The sequence below is a fragment of the Phyllobates terribilis genome, unplaced genomic scaffold (genome assembly GCF_046119375.1).
Source record: "Phyllobates terribilis strain yellow unplaced genomic scaffold, ASM4611937v1 Scaffold_8__6_contigs__length_399053987, whole genome shotgun sequence".
Taxonomy (NCBI): Eukaryota; Metazoa; Chordata; class Amphibia; order Anura; family Dendrobatidae; genus Phyllobates; species Phyllobates terribilis.
In genome coordinates this window covers 103365466-103392941 of record NW_027362768.1, presented here as the reverse complement: position 1 = coordinate 103392941, position 27476 = coordinate 103365466, and the positions used below count along the sequence as shown (strand labels likewise).

The 27476-nt window shown below is 49.0% G+C and overlaps 1 long non-coding RNA gene across 1 annotated transcript in view; it reads left to right on the top strand.

Annotated features, from left to right (window-relative positions):
* The window catches only part of LOC141156392 (uncharacterized), a 76723-nt gene extending 49566 nt beyond the window's left edge, over positions 1-27157 (top strand). The window contains exon 3 of the long non-coding RNA XR_012247602.1: positions 26692-27157. This is a non-coding gene — a long non-coding RNA (uncharacterized lncRNA). The remainder of the gene's footprint in view (positions 1-26691) is intronic.
* Positions 27158-27476: the final 319 nt, after the last annotated feature.

Sequence of the window (27476 nt, the reverse complement as noted above, 5' to 3'; positions counted from 1 at the left end):
GTCTTTTAAAAGCCTAACAAGTGCCCAAAACGATAGTGACAGTGCTCAAATGACATGGGGACAGCATGGGGATCGCCCCAGGAAGCATTTCTGACCCCCAGGTCACTGCTGTCAACAACGTGGTCAGAGGTATTAAGCCACTTTTAAGGTCTCACAATAAAACGTTCAAAAACAAAACTGAAACTGCTTTCCTGTGAAATATGTTAAGGAAGTTCCTTTGCAGGCTAAAGACTTGTGTATAAGGTAAAATAAATAACCCCCCAAAAAAATACTCCTCCACACCTTAGGCTATGTTCACAAGTAGCATTTTTTATGCGTTTTTGCATTTTAGTATTGCTTTTAACTGTGACAAATGCATTCATCGGGAAATGTCATTTTAACATTTTACAACCTTATCTGGCCATGTGCTGTGTGACACATGCATAAAGTGCTGAAAAGACATGGGAACAGCATGGGGAAGACCCCTGGAAGCATCTCTGACACCCAGGTCACTGCCTAAAAGTGTGCCCATCAGAAGTCATCCTTGCCGCATCAGAAGATGCAGACTTGCAACTATCCCCGTGCAAGTCCTTCTCCGAGAGCAGTGTTCAATTGTACCTCCCCCATTCCTTGTAATGCAAGCGTAAGTATGCAGACTGCCACCCACCCACCCCCAGGCTTCAATACCATACTGCTTACTTGCTTGCACTTGAAATTGGGCCTTTTAGGCATGTGGAGGCGGAATCTAGCCACCAAGTCATGGCTGTGTTGGCGGCCTGGTATCCATACTCAGTCCCCAGCCGCCCGGCGGCTGGGTCTCCATACTCGGTCCCCAGCCGCCCCTATTTCTCCCGGTAACTTTCCCCACACTTTTCTTAGCTTGGCCTGCTTTAGGGTAGCAATGGACGAGCCCACGAGAGAACCAGACTCCTCCGGTGGGCCCTGGCTTCTCCATCAGGGGAGTTGAGAGTGCCAAGGTGAGGAGCATTATGATGATGATAGAAGTTAGCATCTGCTTTGTTTTCTTGGACTGCAAGCGTAAGTGTGCAACCTGCCACCCACTCACCCCCAGGCTGCAATACCATACTGCTCGCTTGCTTGCACTTGAAATTGGGCCTTTTAGGCATGTGGAGGCAGATGCCGGCCACCATGTCATGGCTGCGTCGGCGGCCTGGTATCCATACTCAGTCCCCAGCCGCCCGGAGGCCAGGTGTCCATACTCGGTCCCCAGCCGCCCCGCGGCCGGGTGTCCACACACGGTCCCCAGCCGCCTGGGGGCGGCCGGGTGTCTATAAACGGTCCCCAGCCGCCCCTATTTCTCTTGTCACCTTCCCACACACTTTTCTTATCCCGGCCTGCTTTAGGGCAGCATTGGACTAGCCCATGAGAGAACCAGACTCCTCCGGTAGGCCCTTGCTTCTCCATCAGGGGAGTTGAGAGTGCCAAGGTGAGGAGCATGATGATGATAGAAGTTAGCATCTGCTTTGTTTTCTTGGAATGCAAGCATAAGTGTGCAGCCTGCCACCCACCCACCCCCAGGCTGCAATACCATACTGCTAGCTTGCACTTGAAATGGGGCCTTTTAGTTTGGAGGAGGCCGAATCTGGCCACTACCTCATGGCTGCTTCGGCAGCAAGGTATCCATACTCAGTCCCCAGCTGCCCCTATTTGTCCCGGTGTGCCTTATGCATAAGATTAAGCGCGCATACCAAAACATTACCTGTGCCCTCCCCAGTGTATTTAGTGGGAAGGACAGCCTATTCCGCTGTAGTGTGTGCATGCCAAACCCCTGTTCATGGTACATGTGAAGATGCCTCCCACCCTGCACCTGTCGTTGCAGACTTGCAACTATCCCCGTTCAAGTCCTTGTCCCAGGGCAGTGTTCAATCGTACCTCTCCCATTTCTTGCAATGCAAGCACAAGTATGCAGCCTGCCACCCACCCACCCCCAGGCTGCAATACCATACTGCTTGCTTGCACTTGAAATTGGGCCTTTTAGGCATGTGGAGGCGGAATCTGGCCACCAAGTCATGGTTGTGTTGGCGGCCTGGTATCCATACTCAGTCCCCAGCCGCCCGGCGGCCGGGTGTCCACACTTGGTCCCCAGCCGCCAGGGGGCGGCCGGGTGTCCATACTCAATCCACAGCCACCCCGAGGCCGGGTGTCCACACACGGTCCACAGCCGCCTGTGGGCAGCCGAGAGTCCATAAACGGTCCCCAGCCACCCCTATTTCTCCTGTCAACTTCCCCCCACACACTTTTCTTAGCCCGGCTTGCTTTAGGGCAGCATTGGACGAGCCCACGAGAGAACCAGACTCCTCCGGTGGGCCAAGGCTTCTCCATCAGGGGAGATGAGAGTGCCAAGGTGAGCAGCATGATGATGATGATAGAAGTTAGCATGTGCTTTGTTTTCTTGGAATGCAAGCGTAAGTGTGCATCCTGCCACTCACCCACCCCCAGGCTGCAATACCATACTGCTCGCTTGCACTTGAAATTGGGCCTTTTAGGCATGTGGAGGCGGAATCTGGCCACCACGTCATGGCTGCGTTGGCGGCCTGGTATCCATACTCGGTCCCCAGCTGCCCCGCGGCCGGGTGTCCACACACAGCTCCCAGCCGCCTGGGGGCAGCCGGGTGTCCATAAACGGTCCCCAGCCGCCCCTATTTCTCCTGTCAACTTCCCCCCACACACTTTTCTTAGCCCGGCCTGCTTTAGGGCAGCATTGGACAAGCCCACTAGAGAACCAGACTCTTCCGGTGGGCCCTGGCTTCTCCATCAGGGGAGTTGAGAGTGCCAAGGTGAGGAGCATGATGATGATAGAAGTTAGCATCTGCTTTGTTTTCTTGGAATGCAAGCGCATGTATGTAGTAGCGGCAAGGCCTGAGGTGGTCAGCGTTTTGGCGCATATCCTACCTCCTCCGAGGATTGGATGTTTTCCTGCTACTATCCCAGTTCTATGACTCCCATTAAAACAAAGCCTCAGGTGATAAATGATGGATGAGGTAGTGGCAAAGGAGAAAGAGCAGGAAGAACAAGGACAATTCACATCATTATCAGGCCAGTCAAACACATATGTCTTGTAGGATATGTTTCTGTAACAAAAGGAGCGGTTCGGCTACACAGTTATTGGGCATACAGTGAGTGCAATGCCTACCAAAAATTTTAAGGCACTCCAATGCCCCTTGGAAATGATATGGAGGTCAGAGGGCCTTAACTAAACCCTTTTTTCCATTTATAGCAACTGGGTCTCCTGTACTCTGTTGGCCTAAGCAGTGAATGAAAGGCTTTCCAAAAATTATGAGGAACTGCAATGCCCCTTGAAACAGACGTGGATTACAGCGTACTAAAAACCTTCTACCCATTATTTTGAGTGGGTGTCCCTTAGTTTTCGCCTTTGCATTGAAAAGCAAAAGCTGACTAAAATTAGGAGGAAATGCAATGCCCGTTGGAAGAGCCGTGGAGGTTAGAGGTAATTAAAAGCAACATTTCAATGCCCCTTGGAAGAGCTGTGGAGTTCAGAGTGGCTTAAGAAGACGCTTTTAATGCCCCTTTGAAGAGACGTGGAGGTCACAGTAGCTTAACAAGACGGTTTTAATGCCCCTCAGAAAAGTGGTGGAGGTTGCAGTAGCTTAACAAGATGGTTTTAATGCCCCTTACAAGAGCCATAAGTACAGCATCTTAAAAACATTATACCCATTATTGGGGAGTGTGTCTCCCATTGTCTTTGCTTATGCCTTCCAAGCAAAAGCTGCCAAAATTTAGGACCGAGGAACTTGCAATGCCCCTTACAAGAGCCATGCAGTACAGCATATTACAAACATTATTCCCATTATTGGGGAGTGTGTCTCCCATAGTCTTTGCTTATGTCTTCCAAGCAAAAGCAGCCAAAAATTAGGAGGAAATGCAATGCCCGTTCGAAAAGTCGTGGAGGTTAGAGTTAACTAAAAACAACATTTCAATGCCCCTTGGAAGAGCTGTGGAGTTCAGAGTGGTTTAACAAGACGCTTTTAATGCCCCCCAGAAGAGACGAGGAGGTCCCAGTAGCTTAACAAGACGGTTTTAATGCCCCTTGGAAATGTGGTGGAGGTCGCAGTAGCTTAACAAGACGGTTTGAATGCCCCTTGGAAGAGTCGTGAAGGTCCCAGTAGCTTAACAAGACGGTTTGAATGCCCCTCGAAAGAGACGTGGAGGTCCCAGTAGCTTACCAAGACGGTTCTAATGCCCTTCGGAAAAGTGGTGGAGGTCAAAGTAGCTTAACTAGACGCTTTTAATGCCCCTCAGAAGAGATGTGGAGGTCCCAGTAGCTTAACAAGATGGTTTTAATGCCCCTTGGAAAAGTGGTGGAGGTCGCAGTAGCTTAACAAGACGGTTTGAATGCCCCTTGGTCGTGGAGGTCCCAGTAGCTTAACAAGACGGTTTGAATGCCCCTCGGAAAAATGGTGGAGGTTGCAGTAGCTTAACAAGACGGTTTTAATGCCCCTTACAAGAGCCATACAGTCCAGCATCTTAAAAATATTATTCCCATTATTGGGGAGTGGGTCTCCCACAGTCTTTGCTTATGCCTTCCAAGCAAAAGCTGACAAAAATAAGGACAGAGGAATTTTCAATAAGGGCAACATGGACCACGTTCACCCTGGTGGTATAATGGTGGTGGAGGCTGAGGATAAGGAGCAGAACATAAAACAGCCGAAATGAGGAAGCATATACCCATGTGTGGGTGTGAAGCGGTGCATGTTAATACACTTCCCGAAATAACACAGTGGATTTGACTTTATGTTACTCTGCTGTCATTTGGTGGTGATGAGAAGTCTGGCCCAATCCAGCCCTTGTTCATTTTGATAAGGGTCAGCTTGTCAGCATTGTCAGTTGACAGGCGAGTGCGCTTATTAGTTATAATTCCCCCAGCGGCACTAAAAACACGCTCCGATAACACGATAGCGGCAGGGCAGGCCAGGACCTCCAAGGCGTGCAGAGCGAGTTCATTCCAAGTGTCCAGCTTGGATACCCAGTAATTAAAAGGCACAGAGGAATCACGGAGGACGCTGGTACGGTCGGCAAGGTACTCCTTCACCATCTTTTGAAACTTTCCACTCCTTGTGAGAGTACAATGCGCCTCAGGGTCTGTCCGAAGGGAGGGTCTGAGAAAACTGTCCCAGAAGGTTGACAGTGTTCCCCTGCCTCTGCTGGATTGGAGTTGCGTCTCTCTCGCATGTACGCCTTGGTTGGGCAACGAACTGTGGCCTCTGCCGCTAGCGTGTTCAGATGGGAATTTTTTTAACAGTTCTGCAGCAAGGGCCTTCTGGTACTGCCCCCTTTTTGTAGACCTCTCCACATCAGGAATAAGAGAGTGAAAGTTCTCCTTGTAGCGGGGTCTAAAAGTGTCACCAACCAGTAATGACTGTCACCCAACATTTTGACAATGCGAGGGTCACGGTTAAGGCAGCGTAACATAAAGTCAGCCATGCGTGCCAGACTGGTAACGGGCAAGACTTCCGTGTCCTCACCAAGATGACGACTGACCATGCTCTCCTCCTCCTCCTCCTCCCCCCTGTCCTCAGGCCACCCACGCTGAACCGACGGTATGACAGTTGGACAGGTACTACCGTCTACAGCGCATAATACCAGCTCCTGTTCTTCCTCCTCCTCCTCCTCTCCCTCATTGTCCCCCAATGCACGTTACGATGAGATGACGCTGGGCTGTGTGTAATCGACCGCTACGGCTTCTTGATCCATCTCATCATACTCTGGCTGCAATGCCTCCTCTTTAATTCTCTGCAGAGAGCGTTGCCAAAGACAGACAAGTGGAATGCTGACGCTAATGATGGCGTCATTGCCACTCACCATCTTGGTGGACTCCTCAAAGTTTGTCAAGATGGTACATATGTCAGACATCCAGGTCCACTCCTGAGGTCTTATGTGTGGAGTCTGACCTGAATATCGACGGCCTTGTTGCAGCTGGTACTCCACAACTGCTCTCTTCTGCTCAGAAATCCTTTGCAACATGTGGAGGGTAGAGTTCCAACGTGTGGGGACATCACACACCAGTCGGTGTGACGGAAGCTGCAAACGCTGCTGCAACACAGCAAGGGCAGCGGAAGCTGTAGCCGATTTGCGAAAATGAGCTGACAGGCGGCGTACTTTGACGAGCAGATCTGGCAACTCGGGGTACGATTTAAGAAGCCGCTGAACCACGAGGTTAAGCACATGAGCCAGGCATGGTACGTGTGTGATCTCGCCTCGCCTCAGAGCCGCCACCAGGTTACGGCCATTGTCACACACGACCATGCCTGGATTTAGGTTCAGTGGTCTCAGCCACAGATCTGCCTGCTCTTTCACAGCTGTCCACAACTCACAAGCAGTGTGAGGTTTCTCACCTAAGCTTATGAGTTTCAGCACAGCCTGCTGCCGCTTGGCGGAGGCAGTACTGCAGTGCTTCCAATTTGTAACTGATGTGGTGATATCTGAGATGGAGGCTGAACATGAGGAGGAGGAGGAGGATGATGCGCAGGAGCTGTACACTGTGGGGGCAACTCTGACTGACATAGGGCCCGCAATCCTCGGTGTGGGAAGGATGTGTTTCGTCCCAAGGTCCGACTGGCTCCCGGCTTCCACTATGTTTACCCAGTGTGCCGTCAGGGAGATGTACCGTCCCTGGCCACAAGCACTTGTCCACGTGTCCATTGTCAGGTGGTCTCTCCCAGTAACTGCGTTGTTGAGGGCACGGCAGATGTTTTGAGACACTTGCTTGTGTAGTGCGGCGATGGCACACCGGGCAAAATAGTGTTGGCTGGGGACCGAGTGCCGAGGGACGGCCACTGCCATAAGGTTGCGGAAGGATTCCGTCTCCACCAGCCTAAAAGGCAGCATTTCCAACGCAAGCAGTTGTGAAATGTGCGAATTTAGGACTGTGGCATGTGGGGCGTTAGCTGCGAATTTCCGCTTTTGTTCAAAGCTCTGGGATATGGACAATTGAACTCTGCGGTGGGACGTGGACGTGGACGTTGATGCTGTTTCTTGAGAAACTGCCATAACAAGTGAAGACTGAGAGGAGGGGGCATCTTTGCATGCAGTATGGACAGGGGATTGCCTTGCACACACAACAGGGGGTTCTATTGCACGCACAACAGCAGAAGAAGCAGTGGTGACACCTGCTGATACTCGTCGTGGACCCTGGGGTTCGCCCCACAAAGTCGGGTGCTTTGCTGCCATGTGCCTGATCATGCTGGTCAAACACGGTATTGACCGAGGATAAGCACGGGCGCAGCTGCTCTAATTTATGTCGACTATTGTGGCACGTGATGTGACAGGACGTATATATACCACCAGTTCCTTCCAGGAACGTATATATACCTCCGCCCAGCCACCCTCAAACCACAATATCACATAAATACTGGTATACTGCCAGGTATGCTGGGCGGCACGGTGGCACAGTGGTCAGCACTGCAGCCTTGCAGCACTGGGGCCCTGGGCTCAAATCCCACCAAGGACAACATCTGCAAGGAATTTGTATGTTCTCCCCATGTTTGCATGCATTTCCTCCAAGTTCTCTGGTTTCCTCCCACACTCCAAAGACATTCTGATAGGGAATCTAGATTGGGACAGTTACAATAATGTATGTAAAGCACTGCAGAATATGTTAGCAGTATATAAAAATTAAAGATTATTATTATAACTGGGTTTTTTTAGATACAAACGGCCCAAAAGTGGATAATACAGAGGTTTGAAGCGAGGAACTGCAAAACCACAATTGTATTTCTCGGGCCTACACCAGACTATTTTCAAAAGATATATTTGTGTCTGAACAATCAGGAGACACTACTGTTTTTCTTTACAGCAAAAAATGCAAAAAAGCAGGATAATACAGAGATTTGACCTGTGGAACTGCAAAACCACACTTGTATTTCTCGGGCCTACACCAGACTATTTTCAACAGATATTTTTGTGTCTGAACAATCAGGAGACACTACTGTTTTTCTTTACGGCAAAAAATGCAAAAAAGCAGGATAATACAGAGATTTGACCCGTGGAACTGCAAAACCACAGTTCTAGTAATCTGGCCTACACCAGACTATTTTCAACAGATATATTTTTGTCTGAACAATCAGGAGACACTACTGTTTTTCTTTACAGCAAAAAATGCAAAAAAGCAGTATAATACAGAGATTTGACCCATGGAACAGCAAAACCACACTTGGTCAGACCTTGCAGCCCTCTGGCGCCCCCTTATCCTGCTGGTCAAATACGGTATTGACCGAGGATAAGCACGGGCGCAGCTGCTCTAATTTATGTCGACTATTGTGGCACGTGATGTGACAGGACGCATATATACCACCAGTTCCTTCCAGGAACGTATATATACCTCCGTCCAGCCACCCTCAAACCACAATATCACATAAATACTGGTATACTGCCAGGTATGCTGGGCGGCACGGTGGCGCAGTGGTCAGCACTGCAGCCTTGCAGCACTGGGGCCCTGGGCTCAAATCCCACCAAGGACAACATCTGCAAGGAGTTTGTATGTTCTCTCCATGTTTGCATGCATTTGCTCCAGGTTCTCTGGTTTCCTCCCACACTCCAAAGACATTCTGATAGGGAATCTAGATTGGGACAGTTACAATAATGTATGTAAAGCACTGCAGAATATGTTAGCAATATATAAAGATTATTATTATAACTGGGTTTTTTTAGATACAAACGGCTCAAAAGTGGATAATACAGAGGTTTGAAGCGAGAAACTGCAAAACCACACTTGTATTTCTCGGGCCTACACCAGACTATTTTCAACAGATATATTTGTGTCTGAACAATCAGCAGACACTACAGTTTTTCTTTACGGCAAAAAATGCAAAAAAGCAGGATAATACAGAGATTTGACCCGTGGAACTGCAAAACCACACTTGTATTTCTCGGGCCTACACCAGACTATTTTCAACAGATATATTTGTGTCTGAAAAATCAGGAGACACTACTGTTTTTCTTTACAGCAAAAAATGCAAAAAAGCAGGATAATACAGAGATTTGACCCGTGGAACTGCAAAACCACAGTTCTAGTAATCTGGCCTACACCAGACTATTTTCAACAGATATATTTGTGTCTGAACAATCAGGAGACACTACTGTTTTTCTTTACAGCAAAAAATGCAAAAAAGCCGTATAATACAGAGATTTGACCCGTGGAACAGCAAAACCACACTTGGTCAGACCTTGCAGCCCTCTGGCGCCCAATTATCCTGCTGGTCTAACACGGTATTGACCGAGGATAAGCACGGGCGCAGCTGCTCTAATTTATGTCGACTATTGTGGCACGTGATGTAACAGGACGTATATATACCACCAGTTCCTTCCAGGAACGTATATATACCTCCGTCCAGCCACCCTCAAACCACAATATCACATAAATACTGGTATACTGCCAGGTATGCTGGGCGGCACGGTGGCGCAGTGGTTAGCACTGCAGCCTTGCAGCGCTGGGTTTCCTCCAGGTTCTCTGGTTTCCTCCCACACTCCAAAGACATACTGATAGGGAATCTAGATTGTGAGCCCCGATGGGGACAGTTACAATAATGTATGTAAAGCACTGCAGAATATGTTAGCGATATATAAAAATAAAGATTATTATTATAACTGGGTTTTTTTAGATACAAACGGCCCAAAAGTGGATAATACAGAGGTTTGAACTGTGGAACTGCAAAACCACACTTCTGTTTCTCTGGCCTACACCAAAAGCAGGATAATAGAGATTTTTTACCGTGGAACAGCAAACCACAGTTATAATTTACTGGTGTATACCAGACTTTTTTAAATATATATATTTGCGGCTGAACAGTGAGCGACACACTCAAACTGTTTTTTTTTAGATACAAATGGCCCAAAAGTGGATAATACTGAGGTTTGAACCATGGAACTGCAAAACCACACTTCTGTTTCTCTGGCCTATACCAGACTATTTTCAACAGATATATTTGTGTCTGAAAAATCATAGACACACTTTTTTTTTTTGGGGGGGGGGGGGGGACACCAAAAGGTTAATAAGACGGGTATTTGTACAGTGTGAAGGAGGAAAAAAAAAAAGAGGATTTAGATGAAAAAAAAAGGATTTTTCCTTGCCCCCGAGACCTGGAGCTAAGTCCAGCAATTTCAGCAACAGGAGCACACAGGACTGTAATGCAGCTTTTGCTGGTATAACCACTGCGTCTCCTATACAGCCTGCCTGCCTGCCTGATATCTGGGATGGATATTAGTCCTCAGAAGGACTGTTTGTTTGATCTGGCAGCCTTTACAGACCCTACACTAACTATTTTGCAGGATATATCTCTCCCTAAATTAGCAGTGCTGTCCCTACACTGTCTGATCCGAAGCGACTGTGTTCAAGATGGCAGCGCCCGGTTTTAAATACTCGAGGTGACGCTGTGCAGCCAGCCAATCACTGTAATGCCCACAAACAACATGGCTGCGGCATTACAGTGACTTGCTGGCAATCCCTGCATGTTCATTGGCTCTGTAAAGAGCGCCAAACATGCAGGGCGGAGACCCGAGCTCCCGCCTGAGTAACCCGGAAATGCTCAGTGCTCGGCGAACTTCCCGAGTAGCGTGATGCTCGGGCGAGTACCTAGCAGTGTCGAGCATGTTCGCTCAACACTAATGATGACTCATACTGGCTAACAGCCTTGTGGTTCTAGTCCTCGTTTGTATGTGTCCAAGGCACAATCTGATTAGCTTAGTCTACTGGCTTTCCATGTTAATGCTTTACATTTAATAGTGTTGTGTCCTGCATAAACCAGCCCATTTTCTTGTGTTTTTCAATATATTACTAATAAAATATATCATATTATTTTGTATAATAATGGAGTAATTGCTATATGAATATACAATCAGATTAGGGTCTGCATGTTCTACCCCCCAGCTGGACTATGGAAGGACAAAAGGGACATACAATACCAGTCAACTTTGGACACATCCCTTCATGCAATGGTTTTCTTGTTCTTAATGAAATGTGCACATCGTAGATTCAAATTGAGGGCAGCGAAATCACAAAGGAACACATATACAAACTAGGAGTAGAGAAACATGTGTGAAACAAACCAGATTGTGATAAACTTTAGATTCCTCAAAGTCCCAGCCTTTTACTCTGATAACAGCTTTATAGACCCTTGGAATTCTCTCAAGCAGCTTCATCAAATAGTTAACTGGAATGGCTTCCAATAAGCAAATATTCCTTGTCAAGAGTTCATTAGTGGAGACAACGGCCTTCAGAAAGTGTTTGTGATTATCAGGTGTATTTTGGAGAGGCAGTGTTGGTACACAGTTCCATTCAGGGCTGAGCACTATTCCACAACTGTTGTAAGCCAGAATATGGCAAAAAACACACTCAAACAAGCAAAGAGAAACAACAGTCCATCATTACTTTAATGCATGAAGTTCACTCAATCCTGAAAATTACTAGAACCTTGAGATAACAAGTGAAATAATGAAAACCAGCAATCGCTATGATGAAATTAGCACCCCAGGACAAGAAAAACAAGAATTACCTCTGCTACTGAGGATAGGTTCATCAGAGTTAGCAGCCTCAGAAACCGCAAATTGACTGCACCTCAGATAACAGTCATTATTAATGAAGCACTAAGGACTGCAAAATCAAGTCAAAATCAGATATTTTTTTGGACCAATTCCTATGGCTTTGTGAGATGTTGGTGATTCTGCATAGACATGCTGCATAGACATGCTATGCCATCTGGTTTCCATTTAGTGGGACCATTATTTGTGTTGAAACAATGACCCAAAACAGCCCCTGCAGGCTATGTAAGGGTTAAGTCACCAGGAACGAGAGATATGGAGCGTGTTGTCAAATGACACAACCTCCACAATCATCTGACACCAACCAAATTTAGGTGGTTTGGGATGAGTTAGACTGCAGAGTGAAGGCAAAGCAGCCAATAAGTGCTCACCTCTGGAAACTACTTTCATATTATTGGATAGCCATTTCAGGTTACTACCTATTAAATCTGCTTGAGAGAATGTCAAGGGTAAGTAAAGCTCTCCTTAGAGCAAATACTTTGAGGACACTAAGGTTTAACATGTATTCTGATTTGTTTCACACGTGTTTCTTTACTCCTTTTGTTTGTGTTTTTGCTGCCAACTGTCTGAATCTAAAATGTGAACATTTCAATAAGAACAAGGAAAACCATTGCATGAAAAGGTGTGTCCAACTTCTTGATGGGTACTGTCAGTGACATATGCAGCTGCTATAAGGCCCGTAAGCCGGCGGGGCCTGATGCCAGCACCAGCAATGGGCCCCCCACCCGTCATCGCACGTTCAACTGTATCAGTATCCTGGATGATGACGCTCCCTCCTTCATCATTCTTCCCCGGCGTCTAATGTCTCAGCACAGAGGGTGGGATGACATCACTACATAGCGCCCGCTGGGGAATGAGGGGAGGTGAGTATTGTATTTTTTTTTTATATCAGTGCGTATATTGTGGTGGCCATAACACTGCATTGAGGACTATGAGAAGTGCATTATACTATATGGAGGACTATGGGGAGTGCAGTATACTGTATGGAGAACTGTGGGGAGTGCATGTAATGATGTCACTACATGGCGCCCGCTGTGCTGAGATGTATGGTGCTTCAGAATGCCCGCTGCAGAGACTGGAGCTGCGGAGGAACGAGGAGGAGAGGTGAGTATTTTTTTTCTTTTTAAGTCAGTGACTATATTGTGGTGGTCAGAATAGTGTTTAGAGGACTATGAGGAGTGCCTTATACTATATGGAGGACTATGGGTAGTGCATTATACTACACTTCTCAAAAAAATAAAGGGAATACTTAAACAACAGAATATAACTCCAAGTACATCAAACTTCTGTGAAATCAAACTGTCCACTTAGGAAGCAACACTGATTAACAATCAATTTAACATGCTGTTGTGCAAATGGAATAGACAATTGATGGAAATTATTGGCAATTATCAAGACACTCTCAATAAAGGAGTGGCTCTGCAGGTGGGGACCACAGAACACATTTCAGTACCAATGCTTTCAGGCTGATGTTTTGGTCACTTTTGAATGTTGGTTGTGCTTTCACACTCGTGGTAGCATGAGACGGACTCTACAACCCACAGAAATTGCTCAGGTAGTTCAGCTCATCCAGGATGGCACATCAATGCGAGCTGTGGCAAAAAGGTTTGCTGTGTCTGTCAGAGTAGTGTCCAGAGGCTGGAGGCGCTACCAGAAGACAGGCCAGTACACTAGGAGACGTGGAGGGGGCCGTAGGAGGGCAACAGCCCAGCAGCAGGACAGCTACCTCCGCCTTTGTGCAAGGAGGAACAGGAGGAGCACTGCCAGAGCCCTGCAAAATGACCTCCAGCAGGCCACAAATTTGCATGTGTCTGCAGAAACGGTTAGAAACCGACTCCATGAGGGTGGTATGAGGGCCCGACGTCCACCGATGGGGGTTGTGCTCACAGCCCAACACCGTGCAGGACGCTTGGCATTTGCCACAGAACACCAGGATTGACAAAGTCGCCACTTTCGCCCTGTGCTCTTCACAGATGAAAGCAGGTTCACACTGAGCACATGTGAAAGACGTGACAGAGTCTGGAGACGTCGTGGAGACCGATCTGCTGCCTGCAACATCCTTCAGCATGACCGGTTTGGCAGTGGGTCAGTAATGGTGTGGGGTGGCATTTCTTTGGAGGGCCGCACCGCCCTCCATGTGCTCGCCAGAGGTAGCCTGACTGCCATTAGGTACCGAGATGAGATCCTCAGACCCCTTGTGAGACCATATGCTGGTGCGGTTGGCCCTGGGTTCCTCCTAATGCAGGACAATGCCAGACCTCATTTGGCTGGAGTGTGTCAGCAGTTCCTGCAATATGAAGGCATTGAAGCCATGGACTGGCCCGCCCGTTCCCCACACCTGAATCCGATTGAGCACATCTGGGACATCATGTCTTGCTCCATCCACCAACGTCACGTTGCACCACAGACTGTCCAGGAGTTGGCAGATGCTTTAGTCCAGGTCTGGGAGGAGATCCCACAGGAGACCATCCGCAACCTCATCAGGAGCATACCCAGGCATTGTAGGGAGGTCATACAGGCACGTGGAGGCCACACACAATACTGAGCCTCATTTTGACTTGTTTTAAGGACATTACATCAAAGTTGGATCAGCCTGTAGTGTGTTTTTCCACTTTAATTTTGCGGGTGACTCCAAATCCAGGCCTCCATTGGTTAATATATTTGATGTCCATTGATGATTTTTGTGTGATTTTGTTGTCAGCACATTCAACTTTGTACAGAAAAAAGTATTCAATGAGAATATTTCATTCATTCAAATCTAGGATGTGTTATTTGAGTGTTCCCTTTATTTTTTTGAGCAGTGTATATTGAGGACTATGGCGAATGCATTATAATATATGGAGGACAATGGGGTGCACTTTACACTGTGTTCCAAATTATTATGCAAATATTTTCACAGATTTTCCCAAATTACCTATATGAATTGCAGTCATTGTAATTTTCCAGTCAAATAACTATTAGAGTACAATTGAAAGGTTTTTGTACAAACTGCCTATGATAACAGTATATTTTTAAAAAAATAAAACACTCAAACTGTACTCAAAATGCATGTTCCAAATTATTATGCACAGCAGAGTTTTCAATGTTTTCATTTGAATAAAGAACAAAAAAATGGTCATTTTTGAAATTATAAGCATTAGCAGGTTATTACAAACTGAAATCAAACAGTTTTCAACTCAAAACTTTATTCTAGGTGATGTAAGATTTGCACATAGAACCACTTGTTCAAAAGGAGCTTCTGAACTCTCTCGTTCATTGAATTTGTCAGGTTTTGGATGGTTTCTGCTTCAATTGTTTTGCATGAGGACAGAATACCCTCCCAGAGCTGTTGCTTAGATGTGAACTGCCTCCCGCCATCATAGACACTCCTTTTGATGATGCTCCAGAGGTTCTCAATGGGGTTGAGGTCAGGGGAGCATGGGGGCCACACCATAAGTTTGTCCCCTTTTATGCCCACAGCAGCCAGAGATGCAGATGTGTAGTGTGCAGCATGAGACCCACACAGGATCTGCGCTCCCGGAGGGAGGTCACATTACACACAGTAGTTGACAGCAACCAAGACCGCTTGACAGACAAAAAAGACCAAGATCAAAGATGGCTTTGAATTAAATATCAAATCTAAAGTGTAGCTAACTTGTAAGTCCTCCACCCTCACCCACTAACTGGTTCCTACCACTCTTGGTTCCCCAGTCTCCCTGTAACCAGGGGAGCAGCACCTAGTGCATACTAGCTCCCTCTGGTGGAGAAATGTGGTATTGGATGCAAGGGCTGGGTCACGACTATCACACTGGCCTTACCTCAGAGGAGGAACATTACACTCCACTAAAGAAGTGCAGCATCCCTGTGGCAGTCGAACCCTCAGGGGCGCCACATTCCCCCCTGGTAAAACACAGCACGTCCGCGGGCTGCAAAAGAAGTAACACCCAGGAATATTCTTTTTAATATAACAAAACTATCTTCCCTTTATGGGAGGCACATTTCTTAAACGTTGCATAACAAGGTAAATAGTATAAAAGTACAAGAGTATAAAATTATAAAATTATGAAAGTGCTAGCATTTTTCCAGAGACATTTTTGGCAAACAGACAGGTTAAAGTGCACGGACGCAGAGTCAGTTCAGAAGTGCGAGGTGCCCTGGGGTGGCTGCAGGGCATAAGATCCCGAGTTGGACCTCCCAGCAAGCCACCCTGACAGGTTTTTTTTTTTTTTCTGAGGTCTTGAGGTAGAAGAAAGGCACGGTTTCACATAAAACCAATATGGAGCACCTAAAGAGATACAAACTATATACAATGTAAAGAGTCTGTCTGCTGCCAGTCCACAGGGACACATGTCTCTAGAAAGTCAAAATAAACATATTGCAGCAATGCAACCAGTATAACTCAACTGTGACAACAGCCGGGGGCTGCTCAGTCCATGTATCCTTGCCGGGGAAAGGGCTCATTCCTCCCGACGGAGGCCAGCCAGTCCTCCGTAGAGGAGTGCGCAGGGGCCTCGCTCCTGGACACTTTATGGATATCCAGGGCGTACCAACCTCGCTCTCCATGATGGCGTGTGTACGTTACCATGTCACCCACGGCGAGACTCCGGCCAGGGTGTCCCTTCTTGAGCTGGGGCTCGACGCCACGCCTGTTAAAGAAGACATCCCGCTCCAGCCCGGGACTCCTTAAGAAGCCCCATCCTGCCTCCCGGTGGAAGCGGACCACCTGCCCTTCTTCACGGGGGCTTGGGCTGGACGCCTCCCTCCGGCGGGCCCTGGATTTGGCAGCTTTGGCCCTCACTTGAAGCTGCTCACAGCGAAGCTCCCGTTCCTGCTGCTTCCGACTCAGCTGTTGGATTTGCTCGGAGCAATACTCGCTCCTCCTCTGAGCTTCCACTCGGGTCTCCCTGGGGAAGCCCATTAGGTCGCCCCCCTGGTTTTCCCAGGCCCACTCTTCTGCCGCTGGGCAGGTAACGGTGGGGGCCGGAAGCAGCATTAGGGGTTGCTGCAGCAGGTCCTGAGTATGCAGACCAGTCCGGGTTGGGGCCCGTGGACCCCCATGCAGAACTGGGTTCCTCCGGACCGGGAGGTAAGGGACCACGGAGGTCTCCGGAGATGGCGGCGGTTTGGGGCTCCGTGGAGATGGCTTCCTCCCAGGATACCGCACCTGGGAACTGGCACTCAGACCACAGGTCCAGGAGGGTCTCGGCCTGTTCCGCTGCCGGGGTAAGGGCTTCCGACTCACCCGATGCTAGGCTGCAGGCACCCTCCAGGGACTCTTCATCTGGGGCAGCCGCCTCTTGGGTCAAGGCCTCACTCCTTCGCCGCTGCTCCTCTTCCGCATAGCCGCCTCCATGAACTCTCGGGCCAGTTTGGTCGGTCCATAGCTGGGGACCGCAGGGGCTCCCAGGTGGGGATGGGATCTGGCTCCGTCTCCACCGGCATCCATCGTCGCTGCTCGTGGTGACGATGCTGGAACTCGCACAACAATGGCTGCACCACTTCGTCTCCACCTCTTTTTGGGGCGGCTCTAAGGCTGCAGGCCATCTGGCACTCCCTCGGACGTCCCCTCCGGGGTGATGGACACTACCCCGCAGATAGTCTGTAATGGAAGGGGCGGTCTGATCTCTTGGCGCCATTGGGGAGCCAGGCCCACGATAGGAGGTGCTGAGATGCTGTCCTTCCTTCACATTATGGCGTCTGTTCTTCTTGGGTGGGCGCCATTTTAAGTGGAAAACGACAGTCTGTTAAGAAAGGCGTGCCGTACCCGGTAGCAATGGGCACTCTTCTCCGTTGCTGCGGGTACGAGATCCTGCTGACTACGCCAGGTTGTGACACCTCGAACGTCCGGTGTAAGCCCTTTTAGTCTACCCTGGGTGTTGGGGGACTCGGTGTCGGGTCCTGTGATGGAGAGATGGGATGCAGCCGTGGCCCGGACCCGACCCGTGCTCAGGGCCGTCACATTAAAAGGAAGATGTTGTGGGCTCATCCGGGTTGAGTGGCTTATTTAACGACTACGCCACCTGTGGTGTCTGGTGAAGGATCACCAGCGCCGCTGGAGTCCGCCGAGGCCTGGTGTTATGGCAGCCAAAGTTCTTACTACTCCCCACAGGTGGAGCGAGGCCTCAGGGCAGAGGGACAGGAAGGAGGGGGGGTAGTAGTAGAGAAGAAGGGATCCTGCGTCCCCAGTGTGGTGCATAAATAACAGTCCGGGGGCCATAGGGGTGAACTTCCAAGGCTTTACTCACTTAGATGGCAAAGGAAGGCGACTCCCTGCTCCCCGCGGAGTCCTGCGTTCACCAGAGACGGGGGTCCCACAGCCTCCGAGTAAGTCCAGCATTCAGTCATGTCCTTACAGCAGAGTGTTCCTGAACTACAGACCAATTCCCTTCCTGTCCGTGTGTGTGCAAATAGGCCGGGTCTCCCTCTGAGCTCCTCTCAGAACAAGGGCACAGGGGCAGCTCCGCTCCGTCCGATACCCGGTGGGATCCTCTGGGCCTAACCGGGCTTTCCCGTCCAGGACATAGAGTAGCAAGGTCGGGTGTCGGGGGCCGGTACCCCTCTTGCAGCCGGAGTCCCTCTGACTATATCAGGTAGGCGAGGACAGGTGGCGTACACCGCTCCGTCTGCATCCTGCCAGGGATCCATTTGCTGTGGAGCCACACTCTTAAGCTCCGGGCCTTCTTGATCATGGTCCTTGGCCAGCACAGGCCCACACAGGATCTGCGCTCCCGGAGGGAGGTCACATTGCACACAGTAGTTGACAGCAACCAACACCGCTTGACAGACAAAAAAGACCAAGATCAAAGATAGCTTTGAATTAAATATCAAATCTAAAGTGTAACTAACTTGTAAGTCCTCCACCCTCACCCACTAACTGGTTCCTACCACTCTTGGTTCACCAGTCTCCCTGTAACCAGGGGGGGCAGCACCTAGTGCATACTAGCTCCCTCTGGTGGAGAAATGTGGCTTTGGATGCAAGGGCTGGGTCACGACTATCACACTGGCCTTACCTCAGAGGAGGAACATTACACTCCACTAAAGAAGTGCAGCATCCCTGTGGCGGTCGAACCTTCAGGGGCGCCACATTATTATTCTATATGAAGGACTATGGGGTGCATTATACTATATGGAGGACTATGGGGCCCATTATAGTATATGATGAGCTATGTGGAGCCAATTATAATATTTGGATGGCTATGTGGGAGCATTTATACTTTATGGAAGGCTATGAGGGGGACATAATACTGTGTACAAGCAATTATACAGTGTGAAGGTTTCTGTAGAGTCCATCATACTGTGTGGAGGGCTGTGTGGGATCCATTATACTGTTTGGAGAGCTACTGGTGGCCATTATACAGTGTGGTGAGGTGTGGGAGCCATTATACTATATGTAGGCCCATTATACTGCATGGAGGGCTGTGTGGAGGTCACCGTTGGAAGATGATACTGTGTTGGGGTCACCATACTTTGCCAGGGAAGTTGAGGTTGGGTTCAATCAGGTCATCATACTGTGCATGTGGCGGGTACTTTACAGCAGGGTTCCCCAACTCCAGTCCTCAAGGCCCACCAACAGGTCATGTTTTCAGGATTTCCTTAGTATTGCACAGGTGATGTAACTATTGCCTGTGCTGATGATGGAATTATCACCTGTGCAATACTAAGGAAATCCTGAAAACATGACCTGTTGGTGGGCCTTGAGGACTGGAGTTGGGGAACCCTGCTTTACAGGAATTCACTGTGGGGCTATCATACAGTGTCTGTGTGGCACTTTTGTTAGCATCATACTTTGAGTGCAATGAAAGGGGAATCTAGGAGGAACATTACTTTGTAAAGGCTGCAAAGTTATGAGCTATGCTCTACTGTCACCCTGCTAAACTTTTTTTTAGGGGGTAAGGGGGTCCAATTAGAAATTCTGCTATGGGGCCTCATGATTTATATGTACGCCCCTGGATGCTATACATGTTTAAGTTACTGAGTATCCTATGAAATTTGAATATTCATACCATTTTAGTGTGTGCCATATGGAGAACAGCAACTAGCATGAGCACATTTTCTGCATGGAATATAATAGTGTCCTGGTAATTATTGGAAAATGAGAAAAAAATTAACACCTTTAGTGAAAAAGAAAACTTTTCTGTCCAGTATCTAAAAGCTAATGTAAAAATGATAATAAATCAACTCTTCAAATGTAATTTCTATCAAACTCAGTATTCATATCTCTGTCATGTTTGATCTTAACATATATGTTTGCATTTTAAGTTATTTCTCAAATATAATTTTTATTTTTAGGCTATGTTTCTAGGAATCACTTTTTTTTCAATAATCCTTCATATAATTTTAAGCAATAGACATCCGCTTTGATGTTGTTTTGTAGTGCTAGATATGAACAATTACTGTTGTCTAGTCAGTGATATAAAATAAAATCATTTTATTCCTATATAATACACCACTTATTCCTTTTTCTTTAGTTCCTATATCCTACAGCTTTGTAAAAATTTATAACAGTATATAGAAATTGGGGCATACTTGTAAAAAATCCAAAGCCAAAAAACGATAGCTTACCACAAATACATCTATGAGATCCTAAATGCACGGCAGCTTGTGCATGCAAAGGAATAAATCCAGCAATGAAGAAACATTGGCACTTTGTCTTTCTAGGATCAATACTTTATTGGAAATCCATGTGCAAAAATGACAATAAAATCTTCAAACCAGCTGACGCGTTTCGGAATACAACTCCTTAATCATAGACGAAGAAGAAGAAAAACGGAATGCCGACTTTTCTTCAATGTTGAATACTTGTAAAAATTAGTCAAAGTCAATGTCCAAGACGGAGAGAAGCTTACAAAACAGCTATTAAGACACACATACATGTACATGTTCTTTATAAAGTGACTTGCATAAGTATTTAACTCATTAGGACGTTCATAGATTTGTCTTCATTTTGGCTAAGCCTAAAGGTGCCCATAAATCTCACATAGCTGTTAGCCGACAGCAGTCTCTACCAACTCCTAAAACATTGAGGTTCTATACTTTAGATATGCACTGATCAGCTGAGGGGTTCCTGTTTTTAATTAGGCAATTAGTGTAAAGGTGCATTTACACTGCAAGATTATCATTAATGAGCGTTCCTAGGAATACTTGTTTAACATTAATCTTGCAGTATAAACAAGCTGCCAATCATCCGATCAATGAGCAAAACACTTGTTCTTTGGGGGAAATGATCTTTTGATTTTCACAAAAAGGAGTTGTGCTGCTGAGAACAATGGCAGACTATGTGCACTCAATGATCTATTACAGGTCATTCTTTGCACAATGTTAAATATGGTCTGCCTGTGTAAACAGGCATGTAAGCGACTAGTGATCAGCAAATATTTACTGATCGGCGGTCATTTACCACTGCCAGATTGGGTAATGTAAAGTCACCTTAAGTTACTGTAGCACCCTGAGGATTCGGCTGCTACAGGGGTATTGCACCTCAACCCAGAGGTGTGATATTCCACTCCCGGGTAAGGATGGAGTGTGGACCTGAGCTCGGTAGGCTGCATGCACTACACACATCCCATTTCCGGGGAGCAGACCGACGGTACTCCCACTTAGAAATGTGCAGGTACGACCGAGTCTGTTCCTGGCTGGAGTGGGAGGGGGGTGGTACATCCCAAGTAGTGTAGGGGCAGATAGGGGGAGCAGCCTGGGTAAAGATAGGAGCTCATTGGGTGCTGGTCACCTGAGCTCACACATAGAGGGTGTATATAAGGTGGGCACCATCAAAGAACAGGGTCAGTCAGCCACAGCCAGTCAGTCAGCCACAGTCAGTCAGTCTGTGAGTCTTTGCAGAGAAGTCAGAGGAAGAGGAGCAGAGAAGACCCAGAGAGAGAGAGAGGAGAAAGCCAGAAAGACCCAGAGGGGGAAACAGAAAAGGAACTCTGAGAACCCAAAGTCCATCAGCGGGTGAAGAGTTGGCAAAAGGGTACCGGATCCCAAGCTGGTGGGGGCAAAAGCACACCCTAGCCAGAGACCGGAGGCCGTGGGCAGTGTCTGCCACGGCCACCCACCACATCCACCCCGAAGGCATACCACGTGGAGGGTCAGGGAACCCAAGGCCAAGGGTCTCCCAACAGAAGGCCCGAGGGAGCTGGACCTGGGTGGATCACTAGTGGGGACGGCCAGAGGAAAGGACAGAAGGAGAGCTCAGGGTCACGCTCCGGACTTGTTTGGGGGTTGGCTGGATCCAGGACCTGGTGGACGCAGCACGGCTCGGGTGGTCACTTGAAGCTGGAGTGACCGGAACATCAGCAGTGAGTAAATACCCTAAACTGCACAACCCGACTCTGTCTTCATTTTACATCTACGCTGCACCACCACAACCCCCATCCTCTGCACCTGACCCCCTGAGGCTATACCCCACCCGTTGGGGGTTATACCATCACAAGCTGCACCTACACCATCAGCCTCAGCGGACCCTGCTGCAGCGGCGGCCATAGTGACCGCAATACAACGGGTGGCGTAGTCGACATTAAGAACTTAATAACATCTGTAGGACTGCCACATACAACTGAGTTTGACACCCTGGGCACGGACCGGGTCACAGCCACTCGGAAGACTACAACTCCCATCTGATCCGGCTCCGGATATTCCCCCTAAAGAATATGGCCCAGGGGGCGCGTCAACTTTGGCGTAGTCGGCAGGATCCCGTGCCCGCAACACCCGGGTACTGCGTGCCTGAAGAAAAGTGCAAGTTTACCTCAAAAAGAAGTCTCCTGCCGGTTCCGGAGGGTCCCCGCCATCGGACTCCATCACGGGTCGATTCCCGCCGGTTGTCCGCCATTAACAGCGTTTTCCCGCCATCTGCAGAGTTTCCCGCCACTGGGAAGCGATTCCCGCCATTTCCAAAGGTTTCCCGCCTTGGAAGAGCGGACGCCATTATGGGCGTGCCAGAGGGTGGCGAGAGGCCACCTCCCATCGTGGGCCAGGACCGAAAATGGCGCCAAAAGTGGAAACCGCCCCCACCAACAGAGACTGTGATGCTAGAGGTGTCTGTCAGCGTGAAAGAACAGCCCCTGGAGCTGACAGTCACCAAGTGGCCCCGGGACCGCCCTCGAGGTGGGAGGAGACGAAAGGAGAGAACAAAGATGGGTGTCGCTTGGAGCAGTCTGGAGCGAGCGCACCCGGAGGCAAGAAGCCTGGAGAAGAATATCGGAGGAGCTTACCCGGAGATGGCGAGAAAGCAGAGCAGCACCGGCCCGTTGGCCAGGAGCCTGCTAGAAACAGAGGAGGGAGAGCAGAGCAGCACCGGCCCGTTGGCCAGGAGCCTGCTGGAGACAACAGTAGGAGAGCAGAGCAGCACCGACCCGTTGGTCAGGAGCCTGCTGGAAACAACGACCCCACTAGGACTAGTGGAGGTCCTAGCACAGCTCCCCCGAGACCGGGAGTGTGCACAGACCGCTCTGGAGGGCCTCGCAAGGAGGATGGCCCGGGTGCAGCGAGAGACGTTGGCGGAGTGGAGCCGTGAGATGGCCCAGCAGACCGAGACCTGTCAGCGGAGCATGCCACCCGAGACGAGGAAACAGACCGCCTCTGAGGATGGCGCGGGAGGATTGAAGGCCGGAGACGGCGCCGAGAAGGGAGCCGAACGAGTGGAGGCAGGTAAAGGGGACGTCTATACCCCAAACCGGGAAACCGCGTACCTGCCCCAGCTCCCCGTCGCAGAGCCCGAAGTCTATCCTGCCGTGCCCGTCGCTGCAACGTCACCGCCGCAGACTAGGCCTCAAACGGGAGCCGCGACCCCTGTGACGTCACACGCCTCGACCCCGGGCGTGACCAAGCAGGAAGTACCACCAGCCTGGTCGCAAGGCCTAGTACCCCCGGGCGCCGCAATACCAACAGCGCCCCCTACCTCCGCGGAGCCCCCGGCCTGGTCGCAGGGCCAAGTAGCCCAGGGCGCCGCCGTCCTTACGGTGCCCTTTACCTTCCAGATACCCCAGGCCTGGCCGCAAGGCCCGGGCAACCCGGGCGCTAACACCACCGCGCCCATAAGACCAAGAGTGCCGCATCTGGGAGAGGACCTGTACGCCCAGCATACGTGCCCGGATGGGCAGCCATTTATATGGCCACCGGAGTTTCACCATCCCCGACTCCGGAGAGAGAGACCCTTGGATGAACCCCTGATCCCGGCTCCAAAGCCCGTAAAGAGGATCTCGCCCCCGCTAGCAGAAGCGCAGTTTGAGTGGGACCCCACCGGAGAAGATCTCATGGGGTTCACTCAGGAGACTCGGGCAGCTGCAGCGGAGCGTGCTGAGTGCTGCCGCCAACAGCTCGAGGACTTTGAGAGGGAGCGGAGAGAGAGGCGGGTCCGGGAACAGCAAGCTCAAATAAGGAGCGCGGAGCAGAAGAGCCGGGCCAGGAGAGACCCCCGTGCAGCGCATAGTCCCCGCACCACCGGGACTGTGATCAAGTTTAACATGCAGCATGGGTGGGGCTTCATCCGAGACCACCGCACCCTAGGCGACGTCTTCGTGACCAGGAGAGACGTTGAGTCCCACCTACCGGAGGGACACAGAGGTCGTGACCTTTACATCGGGGACGAGGTCACCTTCACCCGGCACAAGTGTGCCAAAGGACCCTACGCCCTCCATGTGCATCGCCTGACGGAGGAAGAGCTGCGGTGTGAGGAGGAAGAACAAGAGGACCCGGACGGGTCTGAAACTAGAGTTAGAGGTAACCATAAAGAAAGAGCAGGAGGACGCCGTCGTTAAGTACAGCGGAGCCGAAGCTGTATATAGTTGCCCGTCGGGGCACAGTGAACTGTTACAGTTGCTAATGTAGTCCCCGTTGGGACCAGAGAATTGAACTGTTTACCCGTTTAACCCCTAAATCCCACTGGCCGAGGACTGAGAGCGGCCATATCCTTGTAAATAGTTGCGCGTCCTAAAGCGCCCCTACTGGTTTTATGGGAAAGCCACGAGTTCCAAAGAAAGTGACTACGAGAAAGTTTTATATGAAAAGTTTTATTAATATATATATATATGATGTTTTATATGTTTATGCAAAAATTTGTATGTTTTTGGTGTTTTGTTCTTACAGCCCGAGGACGTGCTGTGATTTACCAGGGGGGAATGTAGCACCCTGAGGATTCGGCTGCTACAGGGGTATTGCACCTCAACCCAGAGGTGTGATATTCCACTCCCGGGTAAGGATGGAGTGTGGACCTGAGCTCGGTAGGCTGCATGCACTACACACATCCCATTTCCGGGGAGCAGACCGACGGTACTCCCACTTAGAAATGTGCAGGTACGACCGAGTCTGTTCCTGGCTGGAGTGGGAGGGGGGTGGTACATCCCAAGTAGTGTAGGGGCAGATAGGGGGAGCAGCCTGGGTAAAGATAGGAGCTCATTGGGTGCTGGTCACCTGAGCTCACACATAGAGGGTGTATATAAGGTGGGCACCATCAAAGAACAGGGTCAGTCAGCCACAGTCAGTCAGTCAGCCACAGTCAGTCAGTCTGTGAGTCTTTGCAGAGAAGTCAGAGGAAGAGGAGCAGAGAAGACCCAGAGAGAGAGAGAGGAGAAAGCCAGAAAGACCCAGAGGGGGAAACAGAAAAGGAACTCTGAGAACCCAAAGTCCATCAGCGGGTGAAGAGTTGGCAAAAGGGTACCGGATCCCAAGCTGGTGGGGGCAAAAGCACACCCTAGCCAGAGACCGGAGGCCGTGGGCAGTGTCTGCCACGGCCACCCACCACATCCACCCCGAAGGCATACCACGTGGAGGGTCAGGGAACCCAAGGCCAAGGGTCTCCCAACAGAAGGCCCGAGGGAGCTGGACCTGGGTGGATCACTAGTGGAGACGGCCAGAGGAAAGGACAGAAGGAGAGCTCAGGGTCACGCTCCGGACTTGTTTGGGGGTTGGCTGGATCCAGGACCTGGTGGACGCAGCACGGCTCGGGTGGTCACTTGAAGCTGGAGTGACCGGAACATCAGCAGTGAGTAAATACCCTAAACTGCACAACCCGACTCTGTCTTCATTTTACATCTACGCTGCACCACCACAACCCCCATCCTCTGCACCTGACCCCCTGAGGCTATACCCCACCCGTTGGGGGTTATACCATCACAAGCTGCACCTACACCATCAGCCTCAGCGGACCCTGCTGCAGCGGCGGCCATAGTGACCGCAATACAACGGGTGGCGTAGTCGACATTAAGAACTTAATAACATCTGTAGGACTGCCACATACAACTGAGTTTGACACCCTGGGCACGGACCGGGTCACAGCCACTCGGAAGACTACAACTCCCATCTGATCCGGCTCCGGATATTCCCCCTAAAGAATATGGCCCAGGGGGCGCGTCATTACTATCAGACATCACTGACCAATCCCATTTCTTCTCTGCCAGACAAAACAACAAGATCAGACACTAAAACTCAACAAGCCCAACCCTAATTTCCCCTGATATCATCAGTAAAGAGGAGCAGAAAGGATGGTCCTGCTGAAATCAGTGGGTTCAGCAAATTATTCTTCACTGTGTATGGATCTTTAGTAGAGATTAACTGAGTGAAATTGAATTCTCCTTGGATTTTACAAAAATGTGTATTTTTCAGAACACAGATTCTTTGCAATTTTCAAAACATAGAGGGCCAGAAAAACAGTTAAAGAAAATAACAATACTCACCTCACTGCTCATCAGTACTGCCACTCCTGCAACCTGATGTCTGGTCCTCCGTACCCCTTCTTTTCCCCTTCTTCCACGCACATTGTCTTCAGCCCCTCCACTCTAGGCCATTACTTCGGTCTTAACTGGGCCTCAGACATTATTGAGTGCCATGCCATTACTCTGGCGACGCGCGCCATAACGTTGTGACAATTGAGTGGTGACATGACTATTAATTGAAATTTTTACAGTCTATGTTTATTATGCTCTTGGGTCTTGGGAGATTCAGTTTCCAGAGAATGACTTTACTGCTTACAAATTTTCTTGTAAAATCCACCCTTTTTGACGACTTGCCAGATTTGGACATCTCTAGTGTTTACACAGATTAATCAGCCATTATTTTTTATTGCCAACCAAAATGCTGTTAAAAAGACATTTGCCAACAATATTTTATAAGACTAACTAAAAAGTAGAAATATTAATACTTCCCTCTTATCTCCTCTTCCCACAGTCACATACAAGATTTCTCCCATGCATCCCCCCTACTCTGGAACTCTCTACCCCAACACATCAGACTCTCGCCTTCCGTGGAAATCTTCAAAAGGAACCTGAAGACCCACCTCTTCCTACAAGCCTACAACCTGCAGTAACCCTCGCTCCACCATAATTGGAGAATTGGAGAAATAATAGTTGGAGAAATAATATTCTTAAAATATTAATTGGGAAATAAATATTTGCCAGTCCCCACCATCACTGCACTGACAGTCTATTAGTGTCCTACAGAAGGGTATGTGTCCAAAATATAGATAAGTAATTCTGAATATGCAAGTTTTGAGGAGTGGCATTAAAGTATTGGACTGGTTTATAAAGTGCATTTCTTGGATATTTGATCAAGGGAATTTGAAGGTCAAGTCAATAACTAGATCTGTTTGTCATGTTTCTTAAACCATTCCTGGAAATACACTGCTTAAAAAATAAAGGCAACACTCAAATAACACATCCTAGATCTGAATGAATAAAATATTCTCATTCAATACTTTGTTCTGTACAAAGTTGAATGTGCTGACAACAAAATCACACAAAAATCATCAATGGAAATCAAATTTATTAACCAATGGAGGCCTGGATTTGGCATCACTCCCAAAATTAAAGTGGAAAAACACACTACAGGCTAATCCAACTTTGATATAATGTACTTAAAACAAGTCAAAATGAGACTCAGTATTGTGTGTGGCCTCCACGTGCCTGTATGACCTCCCTGCAATGCCTGGGCATGCTCCTGATTAGTCCCAGACC